The sequence below is a fragment of the Pagrus pagrus genome, assembly GCF_965226575.1.
Source record: "Pagrus pagrus genome assembly, chromosome: 6".
In the NCBI taxonomy this organism is placed as follows: domain Eukaryota; kingdom Metazoa; phylum Chordata; class Actinopteri; order Spariformes; family Sparidae; genus Pagrus; species Pagrus pagrus.
Window position 1 is genome coordinate 22,208,558 of NC_140190.1, and position 14,342 is coordinate 22,222,899.

Consider the following 14,342-nt stretch of genomic DNA (forward strand, 5'->3'; position numbering starts at 1 on the left):
CAGTCTTTTGTCCCCTTCTCCTCTTTCTACTCCCTTCTCCGGACCTTGTTTTCACATGCTGGATAGAAACATTGTGTAATAAGCTTTAACAACAATCCATTGTGATTATAGCATTGTCAGGGGCTCTATGATTTCAGGTCCTCGTGTCAGGATCCGACTGTGTCAAGACTACAGTGGCTTGTATCTCCAAAAGCACTCCTTTAACTTTCATAAAAACCTTGAAGACTAATCAGAAACCAGTGTTGTACATTTGGAATCCATGATCGGAGAGAAAATTTCCAATAAGGACCTGTTAATTGTGTTCACACTCTTAGCAGGATCCACAACAATGTGTCTTATTGTATGAATTGTCAAAACCCACAGCAACATTTTCCACAGTCAGTGTTTGTTAAATGGCAAAGACATTTGTGTATTTGTGTTCTCTACTGACTCCTTGAACTATCAGCAGCTGCAACATTTGTCAAGCAGAAAAAGTATGTACATCCTCAAACCACATTGTTTTTGGTGGAAGTGCTTTTAAGATTTTTGCACCTTCATCTTGGTTTGAGCAACAGAGGTACCATGAAATTGATTATTTGATATATTTGGAAGATTATACATTTGGATTTAGGACTATTTGACCACTAAACGCAAATATTTCTTAACACTGGTAAATCTATTGTGTCTTTCTAATTCAATAAGTGTCATAAGTGTGTTGTTGTTTGTTCCATGATGTGAAGCTTTTAAGTCTTGGCCAGGACCCAAAAAGGAGATTTTTAATCTCAATGACAGTATTCCTGTTAAAATACAAGGCTGAATTACATTTTTAAGTTGTGATTAAATTTTTTTAACCTGGCAGGTGCAAAATACTCAAGGGGCCAATTACAAACACTTATCTTTCTACTACAGTTATAATGCGTCAAAACTTATGGTTGGGTAACGTATTTCAACATTTAATAATTGCACTTCAATGAACCTGGGATGAGACTTACTGGGAAAAAGTGACGGTAAAATATATCAGGAAACTGCATCAAGGTTTAGACGTCATCCATGTCAGCTTGTACTACAGCTCTGACTCATGAGTTCAGATAGAGTGGCAGCAGCCCTACACACCAGGGATTTGGGGTTTACCACCATTTTCAATTCAGTTACTCAGACAAGATCCTCAGGATGATAAAGGATGATCTCACTTGCCAGGGAAATGTTCACTTTCCTGTTTCATTTCTAGGATGCAAGCTGTTCTGCACAGGGTCTCCATGGTTACGAGAACTCTGTCCAAAAATACACAGGCCATCTCTGAGGGAAGTACATCATTTACTAAAAATGAATATCTGGGAAATCATTTAATTTACAATCATGGATGGTTGTTTCATCTACCACACAGTCCTGGACTCACTTTAAATATTTAGTGCTCCTATTATTAAAGCTGTCAAACAGTGATGAAGCTCAGTAAATTCCAACACAATAAAAGGTTTTAGCCCTACAATGAGCTAACCCATGAAATATTTAGAAAGAGTCCCACCAGTCTTGTTAATTCTCATAATATCTGAACTGAGTGTACAGTGTGGTAAAATGAGACAATACAGTTGTGTGAATACAATACAACAAGCTAGTTTCATTTCGGCGCTTTCTAGCACCAATTTATGTCTCTCATGCAACTTTAGCTAGCATAATGGTAGCTAAAACTTTTGCAATTATGTTTACATTTGAATCAACTGAATTATGCAACACTTACCGCTATTTGGATAACATGTTGACTCTTCAAAGTATCTCCTACTCAGGTGGAAATAAAGATATTCCGTCTCCTGTAACTCCTTTCCAAACTTGCGACTGGTTTTGCTCAGCCGATTAAAGATGGTCGACGGAAGTGACATAGTTAGCCCCTCGCTCGTCTCCTATGACGCATCAACATTGAACGTTTTATCATCAGGCTAGTGTATCAATTTTAATTTGATTAACTTGATCTTTTTTTTTTTACATAATGACTGATCTGGGTTTATTTACATTTTTCACATATTTCCAGCATTGTTTCATATATTTCCAGTCATCTATGACAAAGTTAGCAAAGTGAAGTGTCACTACCAGGCTTCCGTAACCGTTTGGCCCGTTAATCAGCTGTGAAGAATTGAGAAACTGGATAAAGAAAATTTTCTTTACAATATAGTTTATGTATAATTTGTTTGCCAAACAGGATAGACGCTTATTGGGAATCTGGAAATGCTTCAAACAGCGGTAAGTGTTGTCATATTATCTGTTACGCTGGTATTTAGGCTGTATTCTTGAGCAAAATAATGATGCTAAAGCTAAGCTAATGCAAAGCTGACCGTCAATGTCAACGATGTTAAAAACGATGATGCAGACTGGTGCTAAACAGTGTCTACATACAGGCAAGCCTCACTTTATCATGTACCTTTTACCACAAAAGGACAGACAGCCATTTTTAACCATGTTACATAAGTCGTAGGCCCATGTACTGTATTGCGGGGTTATTTATTTAACTCACACATGGTGTATCACGACAGCTGAATTGGGTTTTAACTGCCACGTGTTTTACTGATTCATACACCTGCCCAGCCCCTTGGTTAATAATTAATCTCAACATCTCCGGAAAGTAATTCCCACCTGCACACCAAAACATTTTGACTTGCGGCTCAATAGTATTGCATAACAACAGCGTCTCTCCCTGTGCACCAGCATTGGATTTTTCCCAAATGAAGTATCAGCCTCTGACTATGAGACCAAACTTGGCCTGACAGCATGCAGACTGTACCTGATCCGCGTGATCATCCTCTTCTTTCACTAGTATGGGGAGCAGGTTGTTTGTTTTGATGAGTATTTATGCAGTATTTTAGGAACGGTGCGCATCTACATGCAGGTAGTGTTTTGGTCGGTACTCATGGCATGCGTGTTTGACCACGCCTAGAGGCAGTGTGTGTGTGTGTGTGTGTGTGTGTGTGTGCGCAAGCGCGCGCAGGGGGACGGGTGACCTGCTGGGCCTGTTGGCAAACCTGCTCACTATATTTTCCCAAACAACAGAAAGGCCTTGTAGAAACCCTATCAATCAACAAAATGTAAGGCAAACATTTGGATTTTATTCATTTAAAAGTAAAGGTAGATTTCAGTAGATCTTATTATCAGCTCTAATAATGGATTATACGTTTGAATTATGTATGTATAGAGCTACACAATATGGTGAAAAAATAATATTTCGGTTATTTTGCAAGTGCAGTATGAATCACAATTTAAATTTTCACTGAAAACAACTATTAAAATCATTACATCATGTTTTCTTAAATCAGAAGAATAAGATTTGTATGCCAGGGCATCTCTGCAGCACTACAGTACTTACATTCAAATGCTGTTTTGTCACGCATTTTAACTTTAACTAAGCTCTTGCAATTTAGATATTGCATCATATAGTGATTTCATTAATATCCTGATTAATTGTGCAGCCCTAATATAAACTGAACTAGAAGTTCAACTAACGATCATTTTCATTGTCAATAAATCTGTTAATTATTTTCTCAATAAGTCAATTAGTTGTTTGGTCTCTTAAATGTCCGAAAATTGTGAAAAATGTTGATAAGGGTTTCCCAAAGCCCAAGTCCTGTATTGTTTTGTCCACTGCTCAAAGATGTTCAGTTTACTATCATAAATGAAGCTACTCAAACCAGTTAATCAAGCATCAAAATAGTTGGTGATTAATTTAATAGTTGACAGCTAATCGAGTAATCGTTGCACCTGTGCCAAACAACTACACACAGGGCAGCTTCTTTTTCAAACTGGCACCTGGACTGCAGTAGTAGTGTACAGTATATTCTGTTGTAATCCATATTTGCAGTTATGAACTATAGCAGCATGAATCTGCACATCTGTCTGTGTGTGTGTGTGTGTGTGTGTGTGTGTGTGTGTGTGTGTTTCAGAGTTCATCTGTGTCAGTACCTGCTGTACAAGACGTTGCCTGCATGTAGCTGTGGAGATTATCCCACAGAGAAACGTCTAGAGAATGTGTCTCAGTATTCAACTCCAGCACAGTTGCCATGGCAACCTGATCGACAGAGAGGACTTGGTTGTCCCTCTGATAGGTTGTGAGAGGAAAAACCCTGTCAAAATCCCAAATCACTGCATCTTCTGTCTCTCTGTCTCTGTCTCTCCCTCTCGTTCTCACTCGGCACGTGTACTCACTCACCCACACACACTTAATACACAGATAAACACACACCCTACTTAATTTGTTGGGGAGACACCACCTGTCTGCCAGAGGCAACATAATTGTATTAAAGGATAACTACCGTTTTTTACAACCTGGACCTTATTTCTAGCAAAATATATGATCATTTACTCACCCAGATAACTTTGGTGTCATTTGAAGTTGTTCGGACGAAATTAGATCCAGTGTAGCGCCGATATATCCATATAATGCGAGTGACGGGGCACCGACACACAGCCTCTATATAACGCATTATCTGCCACCCATTATCTTCATTTCACTAATATTTTGTCATGATACGCTAGCGCTATTCCCCTCTGCGTCTGTTATCAACATCCGGGGTCAAACTAGCAGTAGCAGCTACAGGTAAACAAGCCGGCTGTCGTGGGTGCGCGCGCAGCTCAGAGACGACATCTTCCAGGTCAGAGGTAGTAGGTCAACCTACAGACCCCGGATGTTGACAATAGACGAGCCCGGACTCAGAGGGGAATAGCGCTAGCGTATCATGACAAAATATTGGTGAAATGAACTAGTTTCGTGGCAGATAATGCTCATAGAGGCTGCGCTTCGCTGCCCCGTCACTCCCATTATATGGATATATCGGCGCTACACTGGATCTAATTTTGTCCGAACAACTTCAAATGACACCAAAGTTATCTGGGTGAGTAAATGATCATATATTTTGCTAGAAATAAGGTCCAGGTTGTAAAAAACGGTAGTTATCCTTTAAGATCAATCAATATTCTTCTAGAAAAACAGGTACATTCAGGTTGAAGTCAAATAATAAATAAGCAAGATCCTAATTTATTTATTTAATTTTTAAATGGCTGGCACTAGGCAGTTGTTACTACTTGTTTCTGCCCTGCATCTGTCATCAACAGCTGCTGAGATGCCCTTATTACTTTTCACTTTTAATTTTAAATCTTTTCTTCATTTCACTCAGAACCCAGATAATGCCACCATGAAACTCATCACTTCCTCTGCCCCAGAGGCTCCTTTCCTGTGAGGATTGACCAGTATGCTCAAAATCCAGTCCAGGATGTCTTCAATCACAACTTTTACCCAGGTTTGTTCAAAACATCTACTCCTCTCCTCTGTGCAGCCAGACCAGGCTGTTGTACTTGCCTGTATGAGCTCCCAGTCTGAAAACTGTGGCAGTTAAAGAGGAACAGGAACAGTACATGTAGAGAGAGTGAAAAGCTGAGCTAAAATTCAAAAACAAGTAGAAAACAGAAATTAACATAAGTTGCATTCAAAGAGAAATCAGGTCCTACTCTATAGAAACAGTCGGTACAATAACCTAAGGTTATGTGAATATGTGTGAGGGTAGCTTATGCCATCTGTGTGTCTCTTTGTCATCTTTCTTATTTTTTTCAAATTCGAAACAGAAAGAGCTCTCCGTACTTAGCAGACACTGAGTCATTAAAAAGTCCCTAGTGTTGACCACCACCGTGGTCGTGTATACAGTATCGTTGTCCTGGTTATTCACAAACGCCAGACTCTCTTAGTTCAGTTGATCCTCTGCTCCATGTGCATGTTTCTTGCTGTAACAGTTTGCCATATATTATTTTAATAGATCATCATAAATACAAAATGACTGACCAATGAGTAACATTGTTTGTGGCTTTAATAATTTTCTTCACATTCATGAACTGTAAGTAAAGAAGTTACATTTTAAAATGGAGCTATTTCAATAGAGGAACCATTCATTATTCATCCCATCATCATTTGTTTGTTTGCTCAATTACGGCAAAAAATCATCAAAGTTGAGTCGTAAAGTTGATTGTGCTGTTGTGTGCTGTTTGAGGTTTAGACAAATAAATATGACTTGACAAACAGGAGCCTCCAGGGTAATGCTGTAAGTAACACCAGCCTTTTTTATGTGATGTAATATTTTTGAAAACCATTAAAACTATCATTTGTGATGGGGGAGTTGTCCAGTGCTCAGAGAATATGTTGTTAAGCAAGTTGACGAGGTTCAAGCCCTGGAACTGACCCGAGTGTGCCTGTCATTAACTATAAATGCTCTGAAGTATTGTACAGGAGATTACGGGAAGGAATGGCATTACGGAAGAACAATGAGTGAAAGACGCACACACTCATGCAAGCCAAAGAACTGTTCCCATGTGCTGCAGACCTCTATGATTCAGGAAGGGTGCGTGAGAGCAGCAAACTATTTATTAAGTTTTAGAGTAATCTAACCAAAGGACTCAGTCACACAGCTGTGGAAGAGCTGGAGAAAAGGGAAATAGAAACTACTGTGAGATTAGTCATACTACGGAAAAACACTCATTCCTCATTCTAGCTCTCAGTTAGTTGCTCACTGTCATAAAAACGTAGGGTTTAAAAAACTCCTGAGACGATTATTCACTGTTGGTCGTGTCAGTGATTCACAGGAAGCACTTTAATAGATAGACACTTTTGTTCAACTGGTCCATGTCAGACGGATCTTATCACAACCTTTAACTTCTCTAAATGACTGTTGAAGTTAGAGTCGGGGCTTTATATTTATATTGAGGTCATGAATCTGTCTCAAGGCATAAAGGGGTGCTGATTTTACAATATATTAATATTATATTGTCATATGAGATTTTGGATATTGTTATGTTGTGATATGAAGAGTCTTTTCCTGGTTTTAAAGGCTGTATAACAGTAAAATTATGTAATTTTATGAACCTACCAGACTGTTCTACTCATTCAAACACTTGCCTTTACCCACTTAGTCATTATAGCCACATTATTGATGATTATTTATCAAAAGCCATTTGTTAATATTTTGTGAAAGTACCAAAAGTCCTCCCTTCAATATTTGTCCTCGCATTTATGAAATGCCTTCGAGGGGATTTCAAAATGTACATAGTGATATATCATGAAAATATTGCGGCCAGATCGGCCAGCAGCTGCTTGTACATTTTTAACCATACTACATGTATGTAGATTGTGACTACATGAACACCACAGTTTAAGCTAAAGATGACATTAGTTATAACTGTCTGTCTGACTGTCTCAGCAGACATTGCCAGTGCTCTGGTTACAGCCTGGAAGTGGTGCCTTATATCCCCAACACCCTGCCAGCTGCGTCCACCTGTTCTTTCATCATTTTCGCGAGCACAATGAGGACTCGCTGAGGATCCTTAAACAGACTTTCAGTGGTGTTTCTCTGCACCCTCAGCCACTTCATCATCTCTCCTCTAATTGGCTCGGGGGGGATATAAATAGCCGCATGTATCCACCACGAGACTGATTTACTTGCTTCACTTACAAGGTTAATGCGGCCTCAGGGGACCCATGAGGGACATCGTGTTACCTTTTCCCTGAAAGCCACTGTAGCAACAACAAAAACTGACAAGTATACAGTCGTGGTCAAAAGTTTACATACACTTGTAACGAAAATGTACATCATGGCAGGCTAGAGTTCCAATGATTTCTACAGCTCTCATTTTTCTGTGATGGAATGAGAGGAACACAAACTACTTTGTCACAAAAAACATTCATGAAGTTTACTTCATTTATTATGGGTCTTCTGAAAATGTGACCAAATCTGCTGGCTCAAAAATATACATACAGTAACTTGAACAATCAATTTAGGTGTTTATTTTCTTTGTAGCATGGTCTCTTTAACTTCTTCTGAGTGATTATGATTGATACACACACTAGACTCAGCCACAAACACTACAATGGGAAAGTCTATGGAACTCAGCATTGATCTGAAATAGCACATTATTGATTTGAACAAGTCAGTAAAGTCACTTGGAGCCTTTTCAAAGCAGTTACAGGGCCCAAGATCAACTGTACAAACAGCTGTTTGTAAGTATAAAGTGCATGGCACAGTTGTGTCACTGCCACAATCAGGAAGAAAACGCAAACTACCACCTGCTGCTGAGAGAAAACTGGTCGGAGTCAACCAAAAAACACCAAAAAGCAAGTCTGCAATGAATTAGAAGCTGCTAGAAGATGGACGACAGTGTCCACAGTCAAGTGTGTTTTGCATCAACATGAGCTGAGAGGCTGCCGTGCAAGAAAGAATCCCTCGCTCCAGACGTGGCACCATAAAGCCCGACTGAAGTTTGCTGCTGATCACATGGACAAAGAAAAAACCTTCTGGAGGAAAAATCTGTGATCAGATGAAGCAAAACATTGAGTTGTTTGGCCACAATGAGCAGCAATATGTTTGGAGGAGAGAAGATGAGACCTTCGACCCCAAGAACACCACACCTACTGTCAAGCATGGTGCTGGTAGTATTATGCTGTGGGGCTGTTTTGCTGTCAGTGGATCTGGTGCTCTAAAGGAAGTAAATGGAAGAATGAAGAAGGAGGATTATCTCCAAATTCTTCAGGAAAACTGAAAATCATCAGCCAGAAGATTGAGTCTTGGGTTCAGGTGGGTGTTCCAGCAGGACAATGGTCCCAAACACAGATCAGAAGTGCTAAAGGAACGGATCAATCAGGCTAGAATTGAGGTTTTGGAATGGCCTTCCCAAAGTCCTGACTTGAACCCCATCGAGGACATGTGGACTGTGCTGAAGAAACAAGTCTATGCCAGGAAGCCAACTAATTTAGTTGACCTTCACCGATTCTGTCAAGAGGAGTGGTTAAAAATTCAGCCAGAGGCTTGTGGATGGCTATCAAAAGCAATGGCAGAAAAATTTAAATGAAAAGAAAATGGCAGAGGGATATTTAACCAAATATATTAAATTCTGCATGTATATTTTTGAGCCAGCAGATTCGGTCACATTTTCAGAAAACCTGTAATAAATTCATTATTGAACCAAACTTCATGAATGTTTTTTGTGACAAAGAAGTTTCTCATTCCATCACAGAAAAATGAGAGCTGTAGAAATCATTGGAACTGAAGACTGCCATGATAAACATTTTGTTTACAAAGTGTATGTAAACTTTTGCCACCATGACTGCAACTGTAACTGCTGATTTTTTGGTCTTGTACTTTTGTACTTTTCACCATACAGTTTCGCCTCTTTTATGCCCGCATAGCAGGTGTGGATAATGACACAATCATGAAAAGCAAAAGAAAGTTTTGTTCAGATTATAAAAAGTACTAATAATGTTTATATTTATAAACTGATCTGCTAATCCTGTAAGACAACTCGATAACTCTTCATGCAAATTAAAATCAATTGCCAAGCTTGTCATTTTTCTCAGTGCAGTCCTCTGAGAGCAGCAGCGGGAGTATTTGACCCAGCTGGCCCTACAGCCAGCTATAAAACCACAATGACGCAAAAGCAGGAGCCACACAATTTGCATTAAGAGGGAAGATGTTTAACCCTTTGTGGTCATAATAGATACACACTGTTGCATTAAGCCAACACTGAACAGATGGGGTACTGACTGTACCCTCTATGTGCGATCTCTCACTTAGATCAGATTCCTTAATTTAGACACTCTGTACCAAGTTACAAAATCAGTGCACGGTGTGAATTCCTAAAACATGACAAACATTACAGACCCCTGATGAACAGGTTCCTCCAATCCACCTGTTTAGTCTTTAACAAGTTTTTTTTAATTTGGAGTCATTATGACTCTACTGACATCAAAGCCCCATACTACATACAAGTAATGTATAAACAGTATACATGGCAGACGTTCTTCACCATGAGCTGTCATTCTGCAGACTGCTATAAAATAATAGAAATCAACTAAAATTAAATCCAGTTTAATTGATGCACATACTCTATATGTTGACACCCAAAGCATCTAATTTCATGTAAACTCACGATCCGATTTGTTTTTGAGGTTAGTTTAATACCGAATTTTGAGGAGAGAAAATTAACTTTCTTTTAGCCTGTGGATGCATTTAATGACTCGTCACTACAAATACCGTGGGGTGAAATTCTATATTTCATATATTGGGTTTGACCGTGTGTCCCCCGTGGAAATTAAATGTTTGAAGTTGCCGAAAACAAGTGGTATGCAAAATATCTCACTTTGTCTTGAGTTGATAATAAGAAAAAAGTTTCACTTTTGTTCAAGCAAAGATGTCTTTTAGGCTGCTATAAAAAAATAAAATCCAGCACAGTTCTACGCATGTAGGTTAACAGAATAAAGACTCCACCATTGTCACCGCACCATTGTAAAATAATAACGCGTGGGCTCAGGAACCTTAAATTTAATTACCCGACATCTCAGTGAGACCTTTGTCTACATCATCAGCTGTGCTGTCTCCCTCTGTCTCTATCTCCTGTGTGTGTGTGTGTGTGTGTGTGTGTGTGTGTGTGTGTGTGTGTGTGTGTGTGTGTGTGTGTGTGTGTGTGTGTGTGTGTGTGTGTGTGTGTGTGTGTGTGTGTGTGTGTGTGTGTGTGTGTGTGTGTGTGTGTGTGTGTGTGTGTGTGTGTGTGTGTGCCACATCAACTACAACTTTAAATGTGACTTAAAAGGTAACTGAAGTTAAAATCAGACTGCACATTATTTACACCCCAGTTTTTGTGTTTTTAACACCTGACACCTGTCATTTTCACAGCACTCTCGCTAATGTAGCCACTTCTAATTGAGTACATGTGTGATTAAAAACTTGCAGTTAGCACAGTTGAGGAGGCAGCGGCCTACAATAAGGGGAAATCGTGCTAAATTGGTGAAATCATGGATATTAAAGCCACAGACTCAAGGCCTTTCCTTTCCTTTTTACGTTTTGACTGATTTGCTTCGCTGAGCAGCCAGTCAGAGTGATTCCTATCAGTGATGGGCTCCGCCGCTGAGCCAGTGTGCTCAGTCAGACGAAAGCCATCATGGAGGGCAAACTACTGCCAACGATGTGGCTCACACCACAAAAACTAGGGCCACAGACGCTCAGTGATGGCCCCAAAATTGGCAGACGGCCAGCTGTCGGCCTGGTGTGTCAGTAAAATAAATATGAAATGTGTCGGTGAAAATGCATACCTACAGTATTCCTGTAGGCACTCAATTTCACAATTTAAGATAATATTAAACATTAAATTAAAACAGTTTTATTATTATTATATTATATTACATTAAAATAAGACAGTTTTACCTTGTTTTAGGAATTTACAAGAAATTAGTGGCTGCAATGAGCTGAGGTTTACCATTGCACTACTATCAAAAGAATAACATTTAGTCTTGAATATTTTTTATTAATTAATATTCTCCCCACATTGGCAGATTTTTTGCTTTATTTTGAGATACCAGTTGAGATGAGGGATTCATGAAGTGTAAACGCCCACACACTCCCTCTCATTTGCGTTGTGTTTCTCTTTTCTCTGGATGCATCTCTCACTCGTTCACATGTATGGGTAGCCTTAAGCCAATTCCATATTAGCTCACGAGCTAACCATTTCCTCTTCTTGGCTCAAAATATTCCTCATATTCCTCTCAGTGCCACACAGAGGAGCAGTTAAGTGGTGTCATTTTTTGACTGGTGGGAAATGCGTTGCTCTGTTTTTAGCTTTATTAGGTAACTCAGCCATCCCCACAGACCTCCATGCCTTTGTAAAGCAGTGACAAGGGAGGCCAACTGTCCCATATCTCAGTCTAACTCTGTCTCTTTTTTCCATCCATCTCTCTTTCGTCACATGTACGCAAGTAGCTTCACCGAATCAAATCTCTTGCTTTTACTAGGTTATGTCAGAGGCAAGACGTAGAGAGACCTCCACAGTGGGAGATGGGTTAGCAGATAATGGAGGTGGAGGAAATTAGAGGAGACTGGGAATCAGTTGAGGAGAGGAGACACACATAAAAATCCAAGGATAAGTGCTGAAAGATAAAAATGGCATATGAGAGTGCAAAGAGTGAGACTAAGACAGCTCTGTGATATAATTCACTCATGATTTCCTTGGTTGGAGTGGATACAAGGGCAGACAGTCTTAGAGCTCTTATCATGGGTCACAATGAAATTGGATATGAAGGGTCATGGATGGAGATTACAAAAGCATCTTACCCGTGTAATTTTTTTTTTTCTTTTCTTTTTTTTTGGTCAGGTTTGAATAATTCCTCCCAAATCAGAAGTTTAAATTATTTGATTTTGGAGAAGGCACCTTCTCATAAAATAAGTTTTAAAATATACTTATTTGTTCTTATCAACTGTAAATTCTTCTGTCCAGTTTTGAAAATGCAGCTCTGTACTCAATTGCTAAAAAAACTACTAGAAAAAATGATAGACCTCAACACCTGTGAGCACTTTGCAAAACAAGCCTCATTATGTTTTTAAAGACGGAAGTTGTTGCAGTAAAACCAATAAAACTGTAGTTTCGACTCGCATATTGTTGTGTTCCATGGGATGTTTCCCAAAGTGTATTAGAGCCTATAAACACTCCAGTCAAACCAGTCACTTGTGGAAAATGATGTGCGAACAGAACATTCCTTAGAAATATTGCTTCATCAAGCATTTTTGCCTTCTCACCCTGCAGGCTGTGTGTACGGTCCCACATGTTGGATAAGCCAACTTATTTATGGAGCTATAAAGCAACTTTATGAGCATCCACATCCTTTCCAGTTAATCACAGAGGGGAGTCACTGCAGGATGTACTGCAAAAGAACAGGAGTCAGGTTGATTGTTAAAGTTGAAACTAGAAAACAAGTTTCACAATTCACAGTCAGAATCTGGAATAGCATCAGAATTCACATCGAGATAGATAATCAGGCTGATTTACAGATGTTAGAGTTTCAGGGTATACCTAAATCTTATATACCCAGTGAGCAAAGAGTGGTCTAGATCACGTCTTTTAGACGTCATTTATGGACATCCAAGACGTCTAAAAGACGTCCTCTGGGGAGCCAGAATGAAAGTTTTTTATACGTCTTTTCTAGACGTTGTATAGACGTTTATATATCGTTTATCGACTAATTCTGGCTGTCAGTGGACGTCCAGATCATAGCCAGTATGAACGTCTATTCTCAACTAATTCTGGATGTCAGTGGATGTCTTTTCTCAACGTCATTTATCAACTAATTCTGGCTGTCAATGGACGTCCAGATCATGGCCTGGCCATGTCAATAGTCAGGCCATAATCTAGACATCCACTGACATCCAGAATTAGTTGAGAATAGACGTTCATACTGGCTATGATCTGGACGTCCATTAACAGCCAGAATTAGTCGATAAATGACCTTGAGAAAAACGTCCAGTCAGGCCATAATCTAGACATCCACTGACATCCAGAATTAGTCGATAAACATCATATAAACGTCTATACAACGTCCAGAAAAGATGTATAAAAAACTTTCATTCTGGCTCCCCAGAGGATGTCTTTTAGACGTCTTGGATGTCCTTAAATGATGTCTAAAAGACGTGATCTAGACCACTCTTTGCTCACTGGGTAGGACTATTAGGGCCTTGTACAAATTAATTTGTGTGAATTTTCAAATGATTCAGACTAGAGATTCTGTATATAATACATGTATGATAATACTGTTTATAGTAATTCAATGCATCCTAAATCATTTCTAATAATTCATGTATGTTTAAGGCTGACCCAAAACCTTTAGTGATTCTAATGTTGCCATGGTAATCCATGTCCAAATCAGTATCAGTAAGCAAAGAGGTCAGAAATTTGTTTGCGTCTTCCATTCAAAAAAAAAAAAAAACATTGAAAAAAATCTAGTCTGTTAATATGCTTGTTATTCGTGTAGTCTCGATTATGCTTGTCTTTTCAAAAACTGAGCAGTCACCCCTGAAACTACAACACACACATTATATACATGTGGGGATCATTAAATGTATAACACATGGATGGAGCTTCCAGCTCTGAGTCAGTGCAAAATCCTTTTGTTTTCATTCTTCTGGCCAGCAGGAGGCTGCTCCACTGAAATATGACTGTCTATAAAAATAAATCAAATTGTATGTAATCTTATGTGAAAATGATCCTACTTCTCACCTGATTTATGACCTCACTAAACAAACAATAAAAGAGTTTATAGTCTCATTCGCTAGTTTCAAGTCTTCTTTAATGTAGCACGATGTCCCTTTTTAGAGTCAAATTGACGATACAGCAGGGTATGCTTCAGGGCATGGCTACCTTGTGATTGACAGGTCGCTACCACAGCGTGTCCTCTGGTTCTCACTCGCTCCTGTCTCAGTACATTAGAGCTGTGCTGCCTTGATGATGCAGCAAACCCAGTGACATCAACGATAATGAATGTTACATAGCACAGGTACTACAACACACTAAAAATCATTCTAAATCTA

General features: G+C 39.2%; 1 protein-coding gene and 1 long non-coding RNA gene across 24 annotated transcripts in view; one reads left to right on the forward strand and one right to left on the reverse strand.

Moving 5' to 3' along the window:
* sgip1a (SH3GL interacting endocytic adaptor 1a) overlaps positions 1-2,889 on the reverse strand; it is an 82,910-nt gene extending 80,021 nt beyond the window's left edge. For 16 of the 17 annotated variants that reach the window (XM_084355843.1, XM_084355848.1, XM_084355840.1 and 13 more), the window contains exon 1: positions 1,715-1,874. The gene's annotated coding sequence lies outside the window, so the exon portion shown is untranslated. Of the gene's footprint in view, positions 1-1,714; positions 1,875-2,749 lie in introns of those variants that run through there. The other variant, XM_084355849.1, reaches the window with a different exon arrangement.
* Positions 1,881-14,342, forward strand: part of LOC311259041 — a 77,864-nt gene continuing 65,402 nt past the window's right edge. For 6 of the 7 annotated variants that reach the window (XR_014622808.1, XR_014622809.1, XR_014622810.1 and 3 more), the window contains exons 1-2: positions 1,881-2,211; positions 5,133-5,255. This is a non-coding gene — a long non-coding RNA (uncharacterized lncRNA). The remainder of the gene's footprint in view (positions 2,212-5,132; positions 5,256-14,342) is intronic. The other variant, XR_014622814.1, reaches the window with a different exon arrangement.